This window comes from Leptosomus discolor, chromosome 10, assembly GCF_034619465.1.
Source record: "Leptosomus discolor isolate bLepDis1 chromosome 10, bLepDis1.hap2, whole genome shotgun sequence".
Classification (NCBI taxonomy): domain Eukaryota; kingdom Metazoa; phylum Chordata; class Aves; order Leptosomiformes; family Leptosomidae; genus Leptosomus; species Leptosomus discolor.
This window is the reverse complement of record NC_141400.1, coordinates 5,028,556-5,043,614: the sequence shown is the minus strand read 5'-3', so window position 1 is coordinate 5,043,614 and position 15,059 is coordinate 5,028,556. Positions and strand designations below refer to the sequence as shown.

At 40.3% G+C, this 15,059-nt stretch overlaps 1 protein-coding gene across 1 annotated transcript in view; it reads right to left on the bottom strand.

The window, feature by feature from the left end:
- Window positions 1-15,059, bottom strand: part of SLIT3 (slit guidance ligand 3) — a 523,033-nt gene that overhangs the window by 57,520 nt on the left and 450,454 nt on the right. The window lies entirely within an intron of this gene.

Sequence of the window (15,059 nt, the reverse complement as noted above, 5' to 3'; positions counted from 1 at the left end):
ATTTGGGAAAATTCAAAAGAAACATGGTTAGTAAGAATCACATCATCTGAATCAATGTCTCTTGCTCTCTCACCCTACATGTGGCACCATTTACAGGAGGTCGGCGGTCTTCAGACCCATCACATCACTTCATGTTCTTTATTGATGGTCAGATATATTCATCGCTTACTTAAGTGAGAATTTGGGCAGGGCAACTGTTCTGACCAACGGGACTGGTGGGTATCTTGGTATCATTTCAGTTTCAAGATTTTAGTTAAGTTTCATTTGACCATTTTAAGGAAACAACTCATTTCATCGTTACTCTAACAGACTTTAATCTCTAATGTTATTTACAATGAAAAGAATTAATCATGACCAAAGGTAAGCAGAAGGCCACACACAGTCAGCACAAGACCACATGGTCAGCACTCATTCAACCACATTTACCAAGAGCTCAGTTAAACCCTGCAACAGTACACCGTAGTCGTTACTATGCATTGTCAAAACCCAAAGGGCAAAATTCATTTCTGTCGTGGGAGCTGAGTCTGAATTTCTGTACAGAACACACTGAATCCTGTTTGAGAGATCATTGCTGAATCAGTTCCGTTCTTAAAGATTGCCATAGCTTGAACAACCTCTAGTGTCACCAAGTGACTTTTTGTTGGCTCTTCAAGGCAAAGATTCTCTGATCATTATATTCTGCTGATTAGAAAAAGCTATTTGTAAAACTGGCAAATACATCAAAGAGTTTGGTCTTGCTTTTCAGTTACTCACACAGTAGGGTGGAATAAAGACACCTGAAAGCCTCAATACTCGAGGGATCTGTGCCACACAACAAGTTAAAGAGATCACTCTACTCTTCCTACCGAAGATCCTGCTAGCAGTGGCTCTCTGCCAGCTCATCTACTGGAAAGCTGATACACGACTGCAATCAAGATGAGAAAAACATCTCAGAAGATACATTAATTCAGTCAAGGTTGCTGTTTTTTTTTGCCTTGGTTTAAAACCCGTTATTTACATTGTACTTTACAGGGACAACAATGGTGTATCTCTTTGTAAGTTTCTAAACAAAGAAACTGTGACATTGGTTTGTGACAACTGTAACTTTTTGTATTAGTATTGAGCACTACCCTACCACTGGCAACCTTCTTTGCTGTCAACACTCAGCAAAAGTCATTCCTTTCTCTGCAAAATTTGCAACAGCTTCCAACCCTTTTCGGACTTTACATACCTGGTGTGATGTACTGGAGCAGAGGACACTGATAGTTTCTACAGTCTCATTTTTTTATGACGGCTGTGTTGTCAAAATGAAGCATCTTGATGCTACAGCCATAAACTGCACGAGAGCACTGTTAGTTGTTTTTGCACCTAGCTTTGAGACTTTGTTGTTCTCCCTTAAGATATACTATTTACATTAGAATTAAGAATGGACTTTGAGAAGTCTAACACTGTACTTGACAATGATTTGCTTGCCTCAGGATGAATACAGGGGGGTTAGAAAAGGTATAGAAAAGGACTACCAAAATGTTCAAGGAGATGGGGCAACTACTTTAGAAGATGATACTATAAAGACTAGGACCTTTTAGTCTGAAGAAAAGAAAACTGATGGGGGCGATATGATTGAGGTTTACAAAATCAACGAGGTGGTGAATGCAGCTTTTGTCACACACTAAATCCTTCAGCAGTAGAGGGACACTTACTGATGTTAGAAGATGAGTTAATACAGATAAAAGAAAATACTTCCAAAATATGAGCTTCTGAGATGCTTTTGCCACAGGAAGATAGTATAAAAGCCATTAGACAAATTCACGTACTATAGATCCAAATCAGATATGAAAGGCAATAGGCAGACACTGACATCACTGGTTGGATGATGGTGGGTGCTGGGAGAACTGAAGAGGACTGGTGGCCAGGTTTGTGTCTTCTCCTCAAACAGCAAAGATTTTTTGCTGCTGCTCCCATGAGAGACAGAATGCTGCAGTAAATGTTCTGTCAAAGTTGTTGTTTGAAAAGTTTATTTGGCTCTCAACAAGGAAAAAGTTCCCTACCTTTTTTTTTTTTCCCCCAAGAAGAACCTGCTCTCTGAACCAAGACTACATGGTTTTGTGCATTATAAGGGAACAGGTCTCTCAGGAAAACCACAGCAGGATGGGTTTGATCAGTTTGTCCATGGCTGCATATATGTTCGGGAAATCTCGCTCTTGAGCAAAGAACAAATAGGCTGGTCACATCTTTCTAACCCTTGGTTCATCATTGCCCACCTCTCTCTTACATCCTACGTTGATCATAAGTTCACGCTCAGCTCTTGACTGGTGGGCCCATTTCCAGCAACGTGCCCAGCCTGGAGGTGACAAACCAGCAGGGCAAGGACTGAGCTGGTCCTGTGACAGCTCAAGCTGCATTCATGCTCTAAGTACTGTATAAATAATAGTAGCAATCTTAATTTGTCTCTGGAGTGCTTATCTTGAGATTGGTGCAGCCTCAATTAAGCCCAATCAAGGCATTAAAAAACCCAAACCAGCTTATAAGTGTGAACTTTTCTACAGAGTTAATTTGATTTGATCTGTCCACTCATGGTGCTAGGCTCTCCCATTCACATGTCATACAGTTCAGTCCTCCAAATACTACTGAAATCTCCAGTATTTTGTCAGGTAGGCCATGCTGCCACAGAACTGCGAGAAGAACTGAGACACACAGTAATTACACTTTCGTCCAACACCTCAGAGGAGCTTTGTTACAGAAATGGGAGCCAAAGCTGCATTTCTTGAGGCTCTGTCCCCAGCATTCCCCAGAGAGAGGAGATGTAGCTTTGCATTTTAAAATTTGTGCAAATACAAGGAAACAGGGACGTCCTTTTCCTTGGTTGAGTCAGAAGAGAAACATTTCCGAAGAACAACAGAAAGACCTGGCCAACCCCCTGCCGCACTGTGAGTTCATTCTCCCAACACAGCAGTGCAGGCAGCATGTGAAGACCTCACCCAAGACCTGGCAGAGAGGGTTTCTGCTTCATCCATGCTACCTTTGCCAAACAGCCTGTCCTTCTCCATTTGAAATCCTGAGCCCCCAAATGTCTCTGGGAAGAATTGGGAAAGCGCCGAGGGAAGCTCATGCAGGTTTTATTTTGGCACCATGTGGTCCGCAGCGCTTCACGGATGCGAGCCGTGCAGCATTAACACTAATCCGCTGCCACCCTTCTGCAGCATTGCCTCTGTTTTGCCCATCTGCGTTGTGAACCCTGTGTGTTTACCACGTTATCCTAGTGAAGCTGGGAGATGCCATTTTTTATATTTCTAAGATCACAAATACTTTTCCTGTGTCCCTGAATACTTTTTATAGAAACTTCACTGACATCAGTTACTTCTGTTTCACTTGATCTCTCCATCCCTGCATCACTAAACCCTTTGCAACTAAGCATAGCAAGAAGCAAAGCAGAAACCACAGCATCTGTTTTTCTGAAGGTTTTGTCACAGTTGAACACCACATAAAACAGTCCCATCACTTCTACTGTGATTACTCAGACTATTCTGAATGTTCTTGTAAAAAATTAATAAAGATAAATGTAAAAACGAGAGCAAGGCATTTTCGGTCTCTCTCATTGGCACATGAAATTTCTCACGCCTTAGATTCGGCTCTCATTTCCATACTGAACATGGCTGAATTATTGGCTTATCGGGCCTCAGGCACCATGGAAACCAATTAGTACGTGCTGCTGAATCAGACTTAATTTCAACACTAAGTTGCTATGTGGCTTTAGGAAAATTAGAGTCTCTCTGACTCAGTTTACTCACCGCAAAAAATGGGTGAACAGCACTTAATCCTTTTCTGAGGATTAACTTCTCTGGTTGACTTTATCAACAGCACACTGAGAGCCCACAAAGCAAGTACAATTTCTCTAACACAGAAGACTATGAAAGACGAAGAATTCTGAAAGGAGAGAAGCTGCAGAAAATATTGGTACTAATAAATCTACAGCAAAGCAAGGCCATTTTATTTCTTTATAAGACTGTCACTACCCGGAAAAGCCTAAAGACATTCTAGAAACATCTTTCAAATGAATAATGCAATTCTCTAGTCTGAATTTATAGTAAGACTGTTCTTACTGGAAAAATGGAATTGCTGTCAAGCATCACTAAAATTAATTTATCTGTGAGTTGCGAAAAACTCTTTGAATTACTGGAAATAACTACTGTTACAAAGGAGAATATTGTGTATTTGCTGCAAGACTAAAGAGCCTTTTAATGATGTCTGAATCAGAAAAAGAGGTGTAGACTTTGTTTCAAGGACAGGCAAGAAGATATGACTGTCTCAGCGATTCACAAAAAGAGGATGAAGGTCCCTCTGTGTGCAATATTTTATTTCTAGACCTTTTTTAAGTTGCAATAAATTTTGTCTAGTCTGACAGGAAAGCATCAGATCCAAAACACTTTTATATAATTTCTCTCATTTTCTGTAGGAGAGCAAAGGATTAGGTGTTGAAACATAACATTTCTGTAACTAATCAGAAGACATGTATGCTCCGAGTCCAGCTACTTTTTTAAATCTGAAGTACCTCAGCTGGTCCAGATTTTATCTGGGCTGCTCCAGCTCCATATTTCAGTGAATGAGAACAGAAACTACCCACCATACTTAGAAAGTGTCAGTTCTTCATTTCATACTCAACAGCAATTAACCGTACTGAGCATTAGTGCATATACAAGCTGTTCCTCAGTACGGCTGTGCCAAATTTTAGCCTTTACAAGTATCCAATACTGGAAAACATTACATCATGATTAGCAAAACACCCAAGAACAAGTAGCAAAAACGAATAAGGACCTCAGCAGGAAGCACAAAGGATAACAGGATAAAAAAATCGCTCATTTGCTTCGACACTGTTTCAACCACTGCAACGATTTTTTTAAAATTCATTTTCGCTAATTAGTATTGGCTATGGAGACTGAAAGCTTCATTCAAGATCGCATGGCAGAGATTTGACCTCTGTCCATTTTAATGTGATCCTTCACCTGTTTCTCACTGCAGCGGGCACAGATAAGAGGCGGCAGCATGGAGCTCGCCACAAGCACAGGGCAGAAACCTCCTGGTGTATTAAAGTGTCACTGCTGACCGCAGTAGAAACGTGATCCAGTCAGTGATGGACACCTGCAGACAGGCAGAAGTCTATCCAACTTCAATGGTTTGTGAATAGGGAGACCTCTTCCCAGCTAATTACAGCCTTGTTCAATGACTACAATGTTTTAAAGCACGCTGGAAAAATGAGCTATGCAGAAGAAATACCAAAGTTTATATGAGATGTTAACAATATACAATGTGTTAATAACAAATTTTATTTAGATGGTGTATGTAGAAAACAGATGGCAGCATTCATGTGTTTAGTAAAAGTACTAGACAAAGACAAACGTAGTTGATAGAGACTTTAAATTAAGAACTAGGAAATTTTCATAAACAACTTAATTATCAAGCTCTAAATACAGCTAAAGCTTTTAGGGAAATCAGACAAAATTGCCAGCTACAAAGATACTGTATTGCAAACTTAGTCCTTCACATTCCTAATAGTGGAAGTAATGCATCCACATCCAACTCTCAGTCTCACAAAGGTTAACGCACTTGTCTTATGGGTGTCCTGGTCAGAAGTTAATAAGAGCTCATTACATTAAGGGAAAAGGCTGAGCAAATCTTCATGATAGGCTTGAAGGAAAACTCACAGAAAGACAAACTGAGAAGTACACTGTGTTCTATGAGTGTGTATTCAGGAATGTTAATCAAACTTACAAATATCTGCCAGCTTTAAAATTTAAACCTCCTAATGTTATGAAATTAAGAAAAAATGGACACTTACAGCCACTATGCACAGCTTTGCTTCCACAGAGCTCAAGAAGTTTTTTATTAAACACAGTTTTCTGAACAATTCTGATGTATGCTGATTGCTTGAGTATTAAAACTACATCTGCATGTTCCAGTGGGACTCATTCATACATTCAGACCTGCGAAGGTCTAATAGCAGGGAGCAGGGCTAAATGTGGTGTGTAAACAAGTCATGATTCCTGATGCTTCATATAAAAGAACGAGGTGAGATTGGGATGAGAGGAGGGGGGAAAAACATCCAGAAATAATAGAAGACCCAGACACTCAGCACAGAAAGGGAATCCAGTTTGAACTCTTGAACGGATTTTTTTACTTGAGTTTTACTTCTTTCATGCTCAGTAAGGTCAGAACTACCATCAAAGGTTTTCCTGAGGTTATGGCATATAGCTATCCAGTAAGATATAAACAGATGCTACTCTTTTACCTAGCGGAATGCTTACCAGTGTCTTCTTTCACCATTTGAAACCTTTATGCCTCTGTCATAAATAGCCCAAATTGAACTATTCCCAGGGCAGGAAGGGAAAGAGACGTCTCACGAACACAGTCTTATCACACAAACCTCAATCCCACTAGAAAATTAAGCTAGGAAATAAGAATGAGGTACTCAGCAGTTTTCCCGTAATAAATAAAATTAGTAGCCATAAACAGAAAGGAGAAACAAGAAGAATTTTGCATAACTGACCAAGGAGACACAACGCTACGAATTCAGTTCCACAGCCAACACATGGAGTTACAAGTTTGGTAGGAAAAATTCTCTCAAGTTCTATTCACGATTGTGTATTTCAGAGACTTTCACTGGAAAGAAACCCCAGTATTTGCTATAATGACACTGTGAAAAGGAAAAGTTTTATGTGTACTGCAAATCCTAAAGCAAGTTATGAAAGTCAGCATGCCATCTTGTGCTAACCGCAGCAAGAAGGACTTGACGGACACCTCAGCAATCACTGCAAACACAGCTACTCAGCTTTGTGAAGGGAGTATTTAGTTATCAAACAATTAGTGATGTTGCAAACTGAGCGAAGAATGAAACTAACTTGAAAATATAAAATTAACGTAAATTCTTTTGCAGGAAGGACTAAAACCTACAGCATTGGGAATTACTCTACTGTTATTTTACCAATGGAACAATTTGAAACTGATTTCCTAATGGATTGCACTGATACTAAGATACCAGCTTACACACTGATATCTAGATACAGTAGTCTGAAGCTCTTCAGTAGATCCAGGTGATACTGTTTCCTTTTTTATGCTCTTTCTGGCCATGGACATAATGGCTAAACATCAATCTGGAAAAGATGTAGATGACGCTCATTGGCAAGGTCAAACAACTACAAGAGCTGGCAGGGTGTGCGTTAGATCCATCTGCTGAGGTAGATATACAAATTCTTTGGCAAGGCATGGATAATATCACAGTAATTTTGGATCAGATTGCTTTTAGATTGCCAGGTGGAAGTTGAAAGATTTTGATCATCTGTTGTTCACAAAAATGCTGTGACTCCTCCTTCTGAAAGCAGACCTTGCTACAGACATTCACGCCTTGGACGCCTCGAGGTAAGGGTACTGACAGTGGTGATGAATTAACTATTTCTCTTTAGTCATCTATCCCAATGGGGTAATAAAATTGTACCTTCTGAGAACTGCTGTTTACAAGCCAGTTAATTTAACATGAAAAAGTAATTAATTTAATCCATTCCTAGTTTTGAAAAAAGTTTAAAAATCCATTTGAATCTACCGAGACAATCCTGATTTCTTTTTTTAGTTCAGTATCATTGTTTATACAGCTGTACTTCCATTAACACAACAATACAACAAAAATGTTGCCTGCTTCTCACAAGGATCATGAGAAATACTGTTTGCTAAATGGGATAGAAGCTAGAATACGAAAAGAAGATAACACGGATACCGTTTTTGTTGCTGCCTACCAACCCCCCAGCCCCATTTGGCTGATTTAACTCCCTCTGAAAACTTTCACAGTGTTAGTGTCTGAAGTAAAGATACAGATGATAGTTATTTATACACCACCATCTTCAGCACTGTATAGTTATCTTCTGTGCCAATCTAGCTTTATCTGGCACCTGATTACACGATAATTAGGCATGGCACCAGCACTTCTTAGTGACTTCCTTGTCCTTGTTAATAAATCACAATTGTCAATCTATAGCAAATTAGGCGAACTCTGCTCTCTTAAGCCTCATTTTATTTAAATCAGAAAGATTTATGATCCTCCAGGGTATAATACACCTTCCATTACCTCTGTAGCTAGTAATCAAGAATATGCCTGTCAAAGTCAAACTGCAAGGATTCATCGTGTTATTTTTTAAAAATTCTATTTCTTCTCCTATGAGTATGAAATTTAATTCTCAGTGGACATCCGAGGTTTATTTTGCAATTATATTCATTACCACGGAAATCCTGATTGTCCTTCTAAACCTTTCCTTAGATAAGCACTTTGGGTTTCAATGGTCTTTTTGGATTTTAATCAATGACAGAAGATATGTCATTAATCTATCACAGAGTTAATTCACATAGCACATATCTGAGCTGAGTCCAGAGGTGCCAAACTGGGTGGGGCAGGTGTTCTGGAGCTTCCAAGATTACTCGATCAACTGGCTGATGCTGAGCACTGTGTGAATGTTTTGGGAGATGTAGAAGAAAATTAGGGACACTGAAAATTGATATTGCCCAGGGTTGCCTCTGTACATAAAATCCAACCCCAAATATTTGATGGAAGAAGAACATTGAATATTTTACATGTAGTCCCTAACTGAACCAATATTCATGAATGAGAACAATGTTTTCAGTACCCTCAAAACACTTAAAGGCCTATTTATTTTAAAATACATGTTGCAGTGACAACAAAATTTGCCCTCTCAGGCTATCAAAAGCCAGTGCCTCTTCTTTAATGTGAACACTGTAGAGAAAGTTATAAAAAGTGGACATTTGCATAGAAAAGCCAGTTCCTATTAATAAGAGCTAAGAAATAAAAGGAAATATAATTGTTGTATTTTAAACTTATTGCTCAAGACAATCAACCAATGCCTAACACTTAAGCTATTGAACGCAGCCTGCATGACAGAAGAGGGACACATTACATGCAGGAACCCAAAGAAACCTAACAGGGCTTATGTGATTAAAAAACCTCTCCAAAGAACTCACTAGATTTCTGAAATACATAGAGCTAAAGATACTGGAAGAGTCATAGTCCATTTGAAGAAACTTTGCTGGTGTATCCTTGTCTGTTAAGGATGCAGGCTTTGGTTTGGAACAGTTCTGTACTCATAAAAGGTCTCACACTGAAATACGTGTTATATCAGCAAAAAGGCCAATATAATCTGTTTTGTTGGTGGAAGCTCTGTAAAGCTTCCCCTGCAAGGCTTGTCAGTTCAGAGATACCAGCAATCCTTTCTGGCATAAACCAAGACTGGAATTTGATCGTGGGTTGAACTGAGACAAGTAAGCCAGGCAGGCAGCAACGTTTTCAGAATCAAACATGCAAATGAATTTTTCAACTACTAAGGAAATCAAACATGCCTACTATGATAATGAGCATGAGCACAACACTTCTTTTAGAGGGGCTCAGAAGTGCAAGGAGGGGCCCCCAGGGACCATGCAGGCAGGCATCTGCTCTGCACCAGCTCAGCACTGGAGCCCGATGCCGTCAGCAACAGGATGCAGAGAGCTTTGGTACAACTTCACCTGCAGTGTGTGTGCACTTACCTCTATACAGTAATCTACTAATTCTCAAGCTAGTCTGGCATTATATAATTTCTGTTAACAGGAGAGAGTTTACTCTCACATGATAAAGAAAGTTTTCTTTTCAGCTGAGCCTGCTTAGAGCAACTTCACCAATTCCATCATCCCCAAAGGAAAGCGGAAAATAAGGCAATTAACCTCTTAGGACAAACTCTGTTCGTGTTCTTGCACAACAAAAGAAACCCAAAAGCCGTCTCATCAAGTACAGTCGATGCCAAGAAAGCCTCAAGAATAACAGATGACGGACAATCACAAGAAAATCTAACAATAAGGATTTTCATCTGTGACCAACTACTTCAACTGATTCAATTATGCAGAAATGGTGGGACGCAGAAAATTAAGAGCTGCTTAAACAGAACTTGATTAAGCAGAGTTATAGCAACCAGCAATCACCTGAAAGACAGGCAAACCACAGAGGAAGAAAAATTATGATTTAGTGTAATAGGACCAGGCAAGCATAAGAACAAGAGCCTGAAATTCAGACTAAATGCCAACAAAAACTTCTCCTTTACCCTGGGAAAAGAAAGATTGGAAGTCTGGTCTCTTAAGGCATTTAGAACTAGACCAGAAAAACAGGAGTGAAAACAAAGGCTGGGGGGGAAATAATCCACACTGACAGAAGGAGGAATATGACAGTGCCCACCTGTGGGTATGGCTTCCTATTCACTTTAACTGCTCGGCTACTTCTGATGCAGCACTGAACAAACAGCAAATGCCTGAAGCTGCTCAACATCTGCTTTCTTGTTGGCCTAACAAAAATGGAAATACTTCTTCAGAGTTGGCTTTACTGTTAAAAGCCCTCATTAGGGCATGCCACAATACATTACTATGTTTTTTACGGGGCTTGTGGTGGGTGTATGCACGCCTCACCACCTTCAGCCAGCAACTGTGGCGGTAATCCCTCCTTAAGCCTTTCATTTTTATGCTCTCCTCGATGTAAATCTCCATTTTCTTTAGACCTACCGTAACAGAAAGGGCAAAAAGAAATAAACACAAGTCTGACTGATGCACGGTACGTTTCACGGAATAAGCATACACAGGAAAATATTTTTCTGCCCTAGGAGCATTATATGAAATTATAACCACCTACTGCTGACACTAGTGTTTGCCCTAAAAATCCATACATAAATATAGGGCTACTCATTTTACATGGCCACACATTACCTCTCATCCCTAAAGGCTTTCTGCTTTATTTTACTAAGAGTGGAAAATGTTTCTTCAACATTCATTAATAAGTAGTTTAAGTATGGTTAAAACAAACAAACAAAAAATAAAACACCCCAGATCACATAAACACACGCTCCAGGAGAACTTACTAGAACGAAAGTTCAAGGCAGAATCACCTCACACAAACAGTATTTTGCTGCACTGATTTCTTCATATGAAAACTTGGCATTGAGCTTACATTCCACTGCCTGTCCCCCGACCCTGACACTGGGAGAGGAAAGGGGCCAAGACAGAGTAACACGTGAAGGCAGAGACATTTGCTCTCCTGTCTCATGTGGATGAGGGCAGGCTGGTTTAAGAGTTCCTTCCAATTTCCCCTCCTTTTGCAATTCCAGCTCGGGGATTTATTTGTACACTGAATGATGTATATGGGGACTTATATGCATACGTTAATAGATCCAAAGAAACAAAAGCATGGAGTTACATTTCCGAACAGCATTAGCCTAACAAACAGGCATGGACTCTCACACAGCTGGCATGCCTCAGCAGCCAAACTCTACAATCAGTTACATCCATACAACCCCACCCAAATCAGCATAACTGAGAAACCGGCCCATTGGAATAAACTTGCACTGTCTCAGCCTTGAGCTGTAAGAGCTGGCCAGAATCTCTCTGCATGAGCAAACACCACCATATCTATGTTTTAAGATCAGTTCTGTGTGGAATACTCCTCAAAAAGCCATTATTCCAGGACTCTGCCAGACTACTCATGCAACGCTACAGAAGTACACCTATACGGCAAAGTGGAAATGCAGCAAACGTCGTTTGCCCGTTGCTCCAAGCAAGTGCACGGCCCCCTGCACCCTCATGAGCAGATGATACAGTCAGCGCAGCATCGAGTCCATGCTAATAGTATGGACTGTACTCGTACAACCTGCTTATCAGCCCTGTGCTGAGCAGTCACAGCTGCTGCTCAGCTACATCTACTCGCTTAAGTGCTGGCACGTTAGTTGTATCTGCGTACAACATGTGATAGACACAAACAGTGCGTATCCCAGAGGCACTCTGCTCTGAGATTCTCCATTTCTAACCCTGTTTCCAGGGACAAAAACCTGGTGCAGGGGGCGGGAAGGAGGAAGAGCCAAACTCCTAGCAGAACTTTGGAGCCAGCTTCCTCACTAAATATCATTCTGGCTTCTTTATAATGCCTCCCACCACAAGAGTCTGGCTGCAAAGAATACTGCCTCTCCAAACCCCAAGAGCTTTATCCAGGATTTTTCCAATTGTATCTGTCATTCTGGACAGCTGGTGAAATTGCCTGAACCCTCAAGATACTGCAGTGCTGCTAGAGAAGTCAGGACACTGGCTGAACTCAACAGGGAGGTCAATAGAGTTGGATAAAATTTACAGAGCAACTCTACCACAGACACACATCAGCGTCTGTTGTCTGAAGTGTGGGATATGTGCTATACTATTTTACCTATCTTCACTTTCCATTTCAGAGAGTTTTCGGCAACAGCAGAGCCCAGAGTTGACAAACATGCTGCATCTCAACAGCTCAGGCTCCCATTTATTAGAGCAATCAAAGAGGCTGTGGCAATGCCCAGGCAGGTACTGCATTTCATATTCCAGGTTGGAAATGTTCTTTCATTTCAGATAAAACACAGATGTATTTTAAACTCTCTTTCCCTAAGTCCTACAAAGAACTCTATCTGGAAGAAGAAAATCATTCTCCTTCATTTGTTGTCACCTCAGTTTTAAGAAAAGAAAGCATGAAAAAACAAAAATCAGCCAAAAAAATCCAAAAGGGCATTTTCAGAACACAGCAACGGCAAAACACGCTGTGTTCATTTCACTCACCTTAGTTTTTACTTCAGCTATTCAAGTAAATCCTTTCTCAATGGCTTACTGATTGCAAATTTGATTATTCTCTTGAATTCTAACACCCATAGACTCGATTTTACAATATCAATGGGAATACATGAAAGCCACACTCCCTGCAGGATAAATGAATTAGTACGGTACCGTTATCTATTTACCAGCCACCAGCTGCACTCACACACACTTGCACTGCAGGTGGCCAGCAGCATTTAAAGGAGAAGAAAGCTTCATTTCTCTATTTGTAATCATACTTCACAATCTAAACCACACATACTATTTAAATAATCTTTCAAAGAATGCTATGGAGAAGAGGAAAAAAACCCCAAAAGCTGGATAATTACACCTATGTCTGTGTTTAATATGAAAACGCAAGTTTCATAACATTAAGAGACATTTCCTGCCAGCATTGGTGGCACCCTGGAGCTCACGCTTGTGCAGCCTGCCAGTCACCGTAGGTGGCACTCTCACACCATCTCCCACCGTCTTTGGGGCTTTGTCCCCAAAGAACAACCGCAAAAGCACTGTTTCAATCATGGCTTATCTATAGCAAACACATTCATCACCCATTTTAAGGACAGAGCAGCAGCAAAGGCAGCAAGCAGCACATAGCCCTTCCTGTTCCTAAGTGAGCAATCATGTTTCTGTCCTCATCAAACACAACTGCTTGGCACACTGGCCTCTCAGCTCAGGTGGTCTGTGAGTTACCTCACTGGTAAGTTTACTCAAACCCATCCTGGGCAGCATTACACATCGCTAAAACCCCCATAAGGTATATACTCAATAGCAAAACCAGTTTTGTGATCATGAAAAATAACATCAATGTGATAGTGAAAAATAAGACTATAGGCTTTTCGACTGCAATTAAATGGTAGAAGTTCCTGATTCCATCAGGCACCAGTTTGGCATCTGGTAACTTAGGTGCCTTTCTGCTAATTGGCCTACTGTTCTTTCTCTGAAGGCTAGCGCGAGCACAGGAATCCCAGAAAGCAGTCTGCAACAGTCTGTCCCTTTCCAGGGAACATTATAAAGCCGTCAGCTCATTTGAATGAGCTTATATTTGAAAAAAGGGTGGGTTTTTCACTTTATTGATGCACTCTTCCACACAGGATTTTTTCAAAATCTACATCAAACAAGGAAAAACAAATGCTGAGAGGGCAGATTTAGGGCAATTTATCAAGGTCTGGGAAATAGCTTCCAGATGGATAGAGCTGTTTGGTGCTGGCTGGTGAGAAGGAAGCAAGGTATTGTTATTGAATTAGCATGAATCTCTGGTGGAGAACTGCGTGGTAGATAGAGTGCTCCTTTCATATGGTTTGCATTTGGACCTGTCATATTTCATTTTTATTCAAAAACCTGTGGTAAAGACACGCAGTTCTTTTTTGCTTATTAAATTTCCACCAATTCTCCCTGTACTGTTCTCCAGTCAGTATTTTTAAACTCTGCTCTGAGTGCCATGCCTGGGTCTGTTTGCTCTTTGCCATGCTTAGGTGACAGCTTGGTGCTTACAGGCTCCCAAGTGGGTTTAGGTTTTGCCTTCACACACTGAATGTTACCTGAGAAAGTGTGTGAGAGAGGAGAAAAGCTGGATGCTCTGAGACGTTTAAACTGAGGCACTTCAAGAGTTTATCAGAACCTTTCTATGTAAAATGATGCATACTGAGATCCAATGCATACTAGAAAGTGATTGCTAATGTAACTAGAGGATTATTCTTGATTATTCTCGTTAATAATGCTTGCTAATAAATCTTCCCTTTGTAAACATGTCTTCTAGCATCTACACTACTGCATTTGCTAACACAGAAATAGCGTAAGACAAAAACCCAAACCAAAAAAACCTAAGTGGGGAAAAAAAAAAAAGATACGCTCATAACCAACAAATTTCTCTCTGAATAATCTGGATACCTGCTACATGATACATGCCTTATAGAGTAAGACATACACAAAGATTTATGTATTTTCCTGCTAGTTTTGAAAGCATTTACAAGCTTACTTTTCAAGTTATCCTAACAGTCACCTAATCCTATCTGAAGAATTCAACCTAGTTTATGTTAAACATCAAATTAAAATGAATATTATTCTATTAACCTGAGGAGATAAACAGCCACAGTTTTCCTCATCACAGAAACAAATCAACTGTTACCAAGTAGTTAGTTTCAGTTAAATGCATTTTGGACAACGTGGTCTTCTAAAACCCCAGAAAAGTTGCTGGTTGATATGCCAATGGGTAGAAGGATTTTTAATGAGAGGAAATTTCCAATGGCTTTTTCAATTACTTAGGAGAGTTGTTATTCTTCTTGACTACTAGGCACGGGGGCACTGGGGTGAAATAGAACAAAGGAGCTTTACATCTTCCCTTTTCCAGTATTTCAGGGATCTACCGCAATCACTCTGTTACCACCTGGGATGTATCCTAGGCAAAC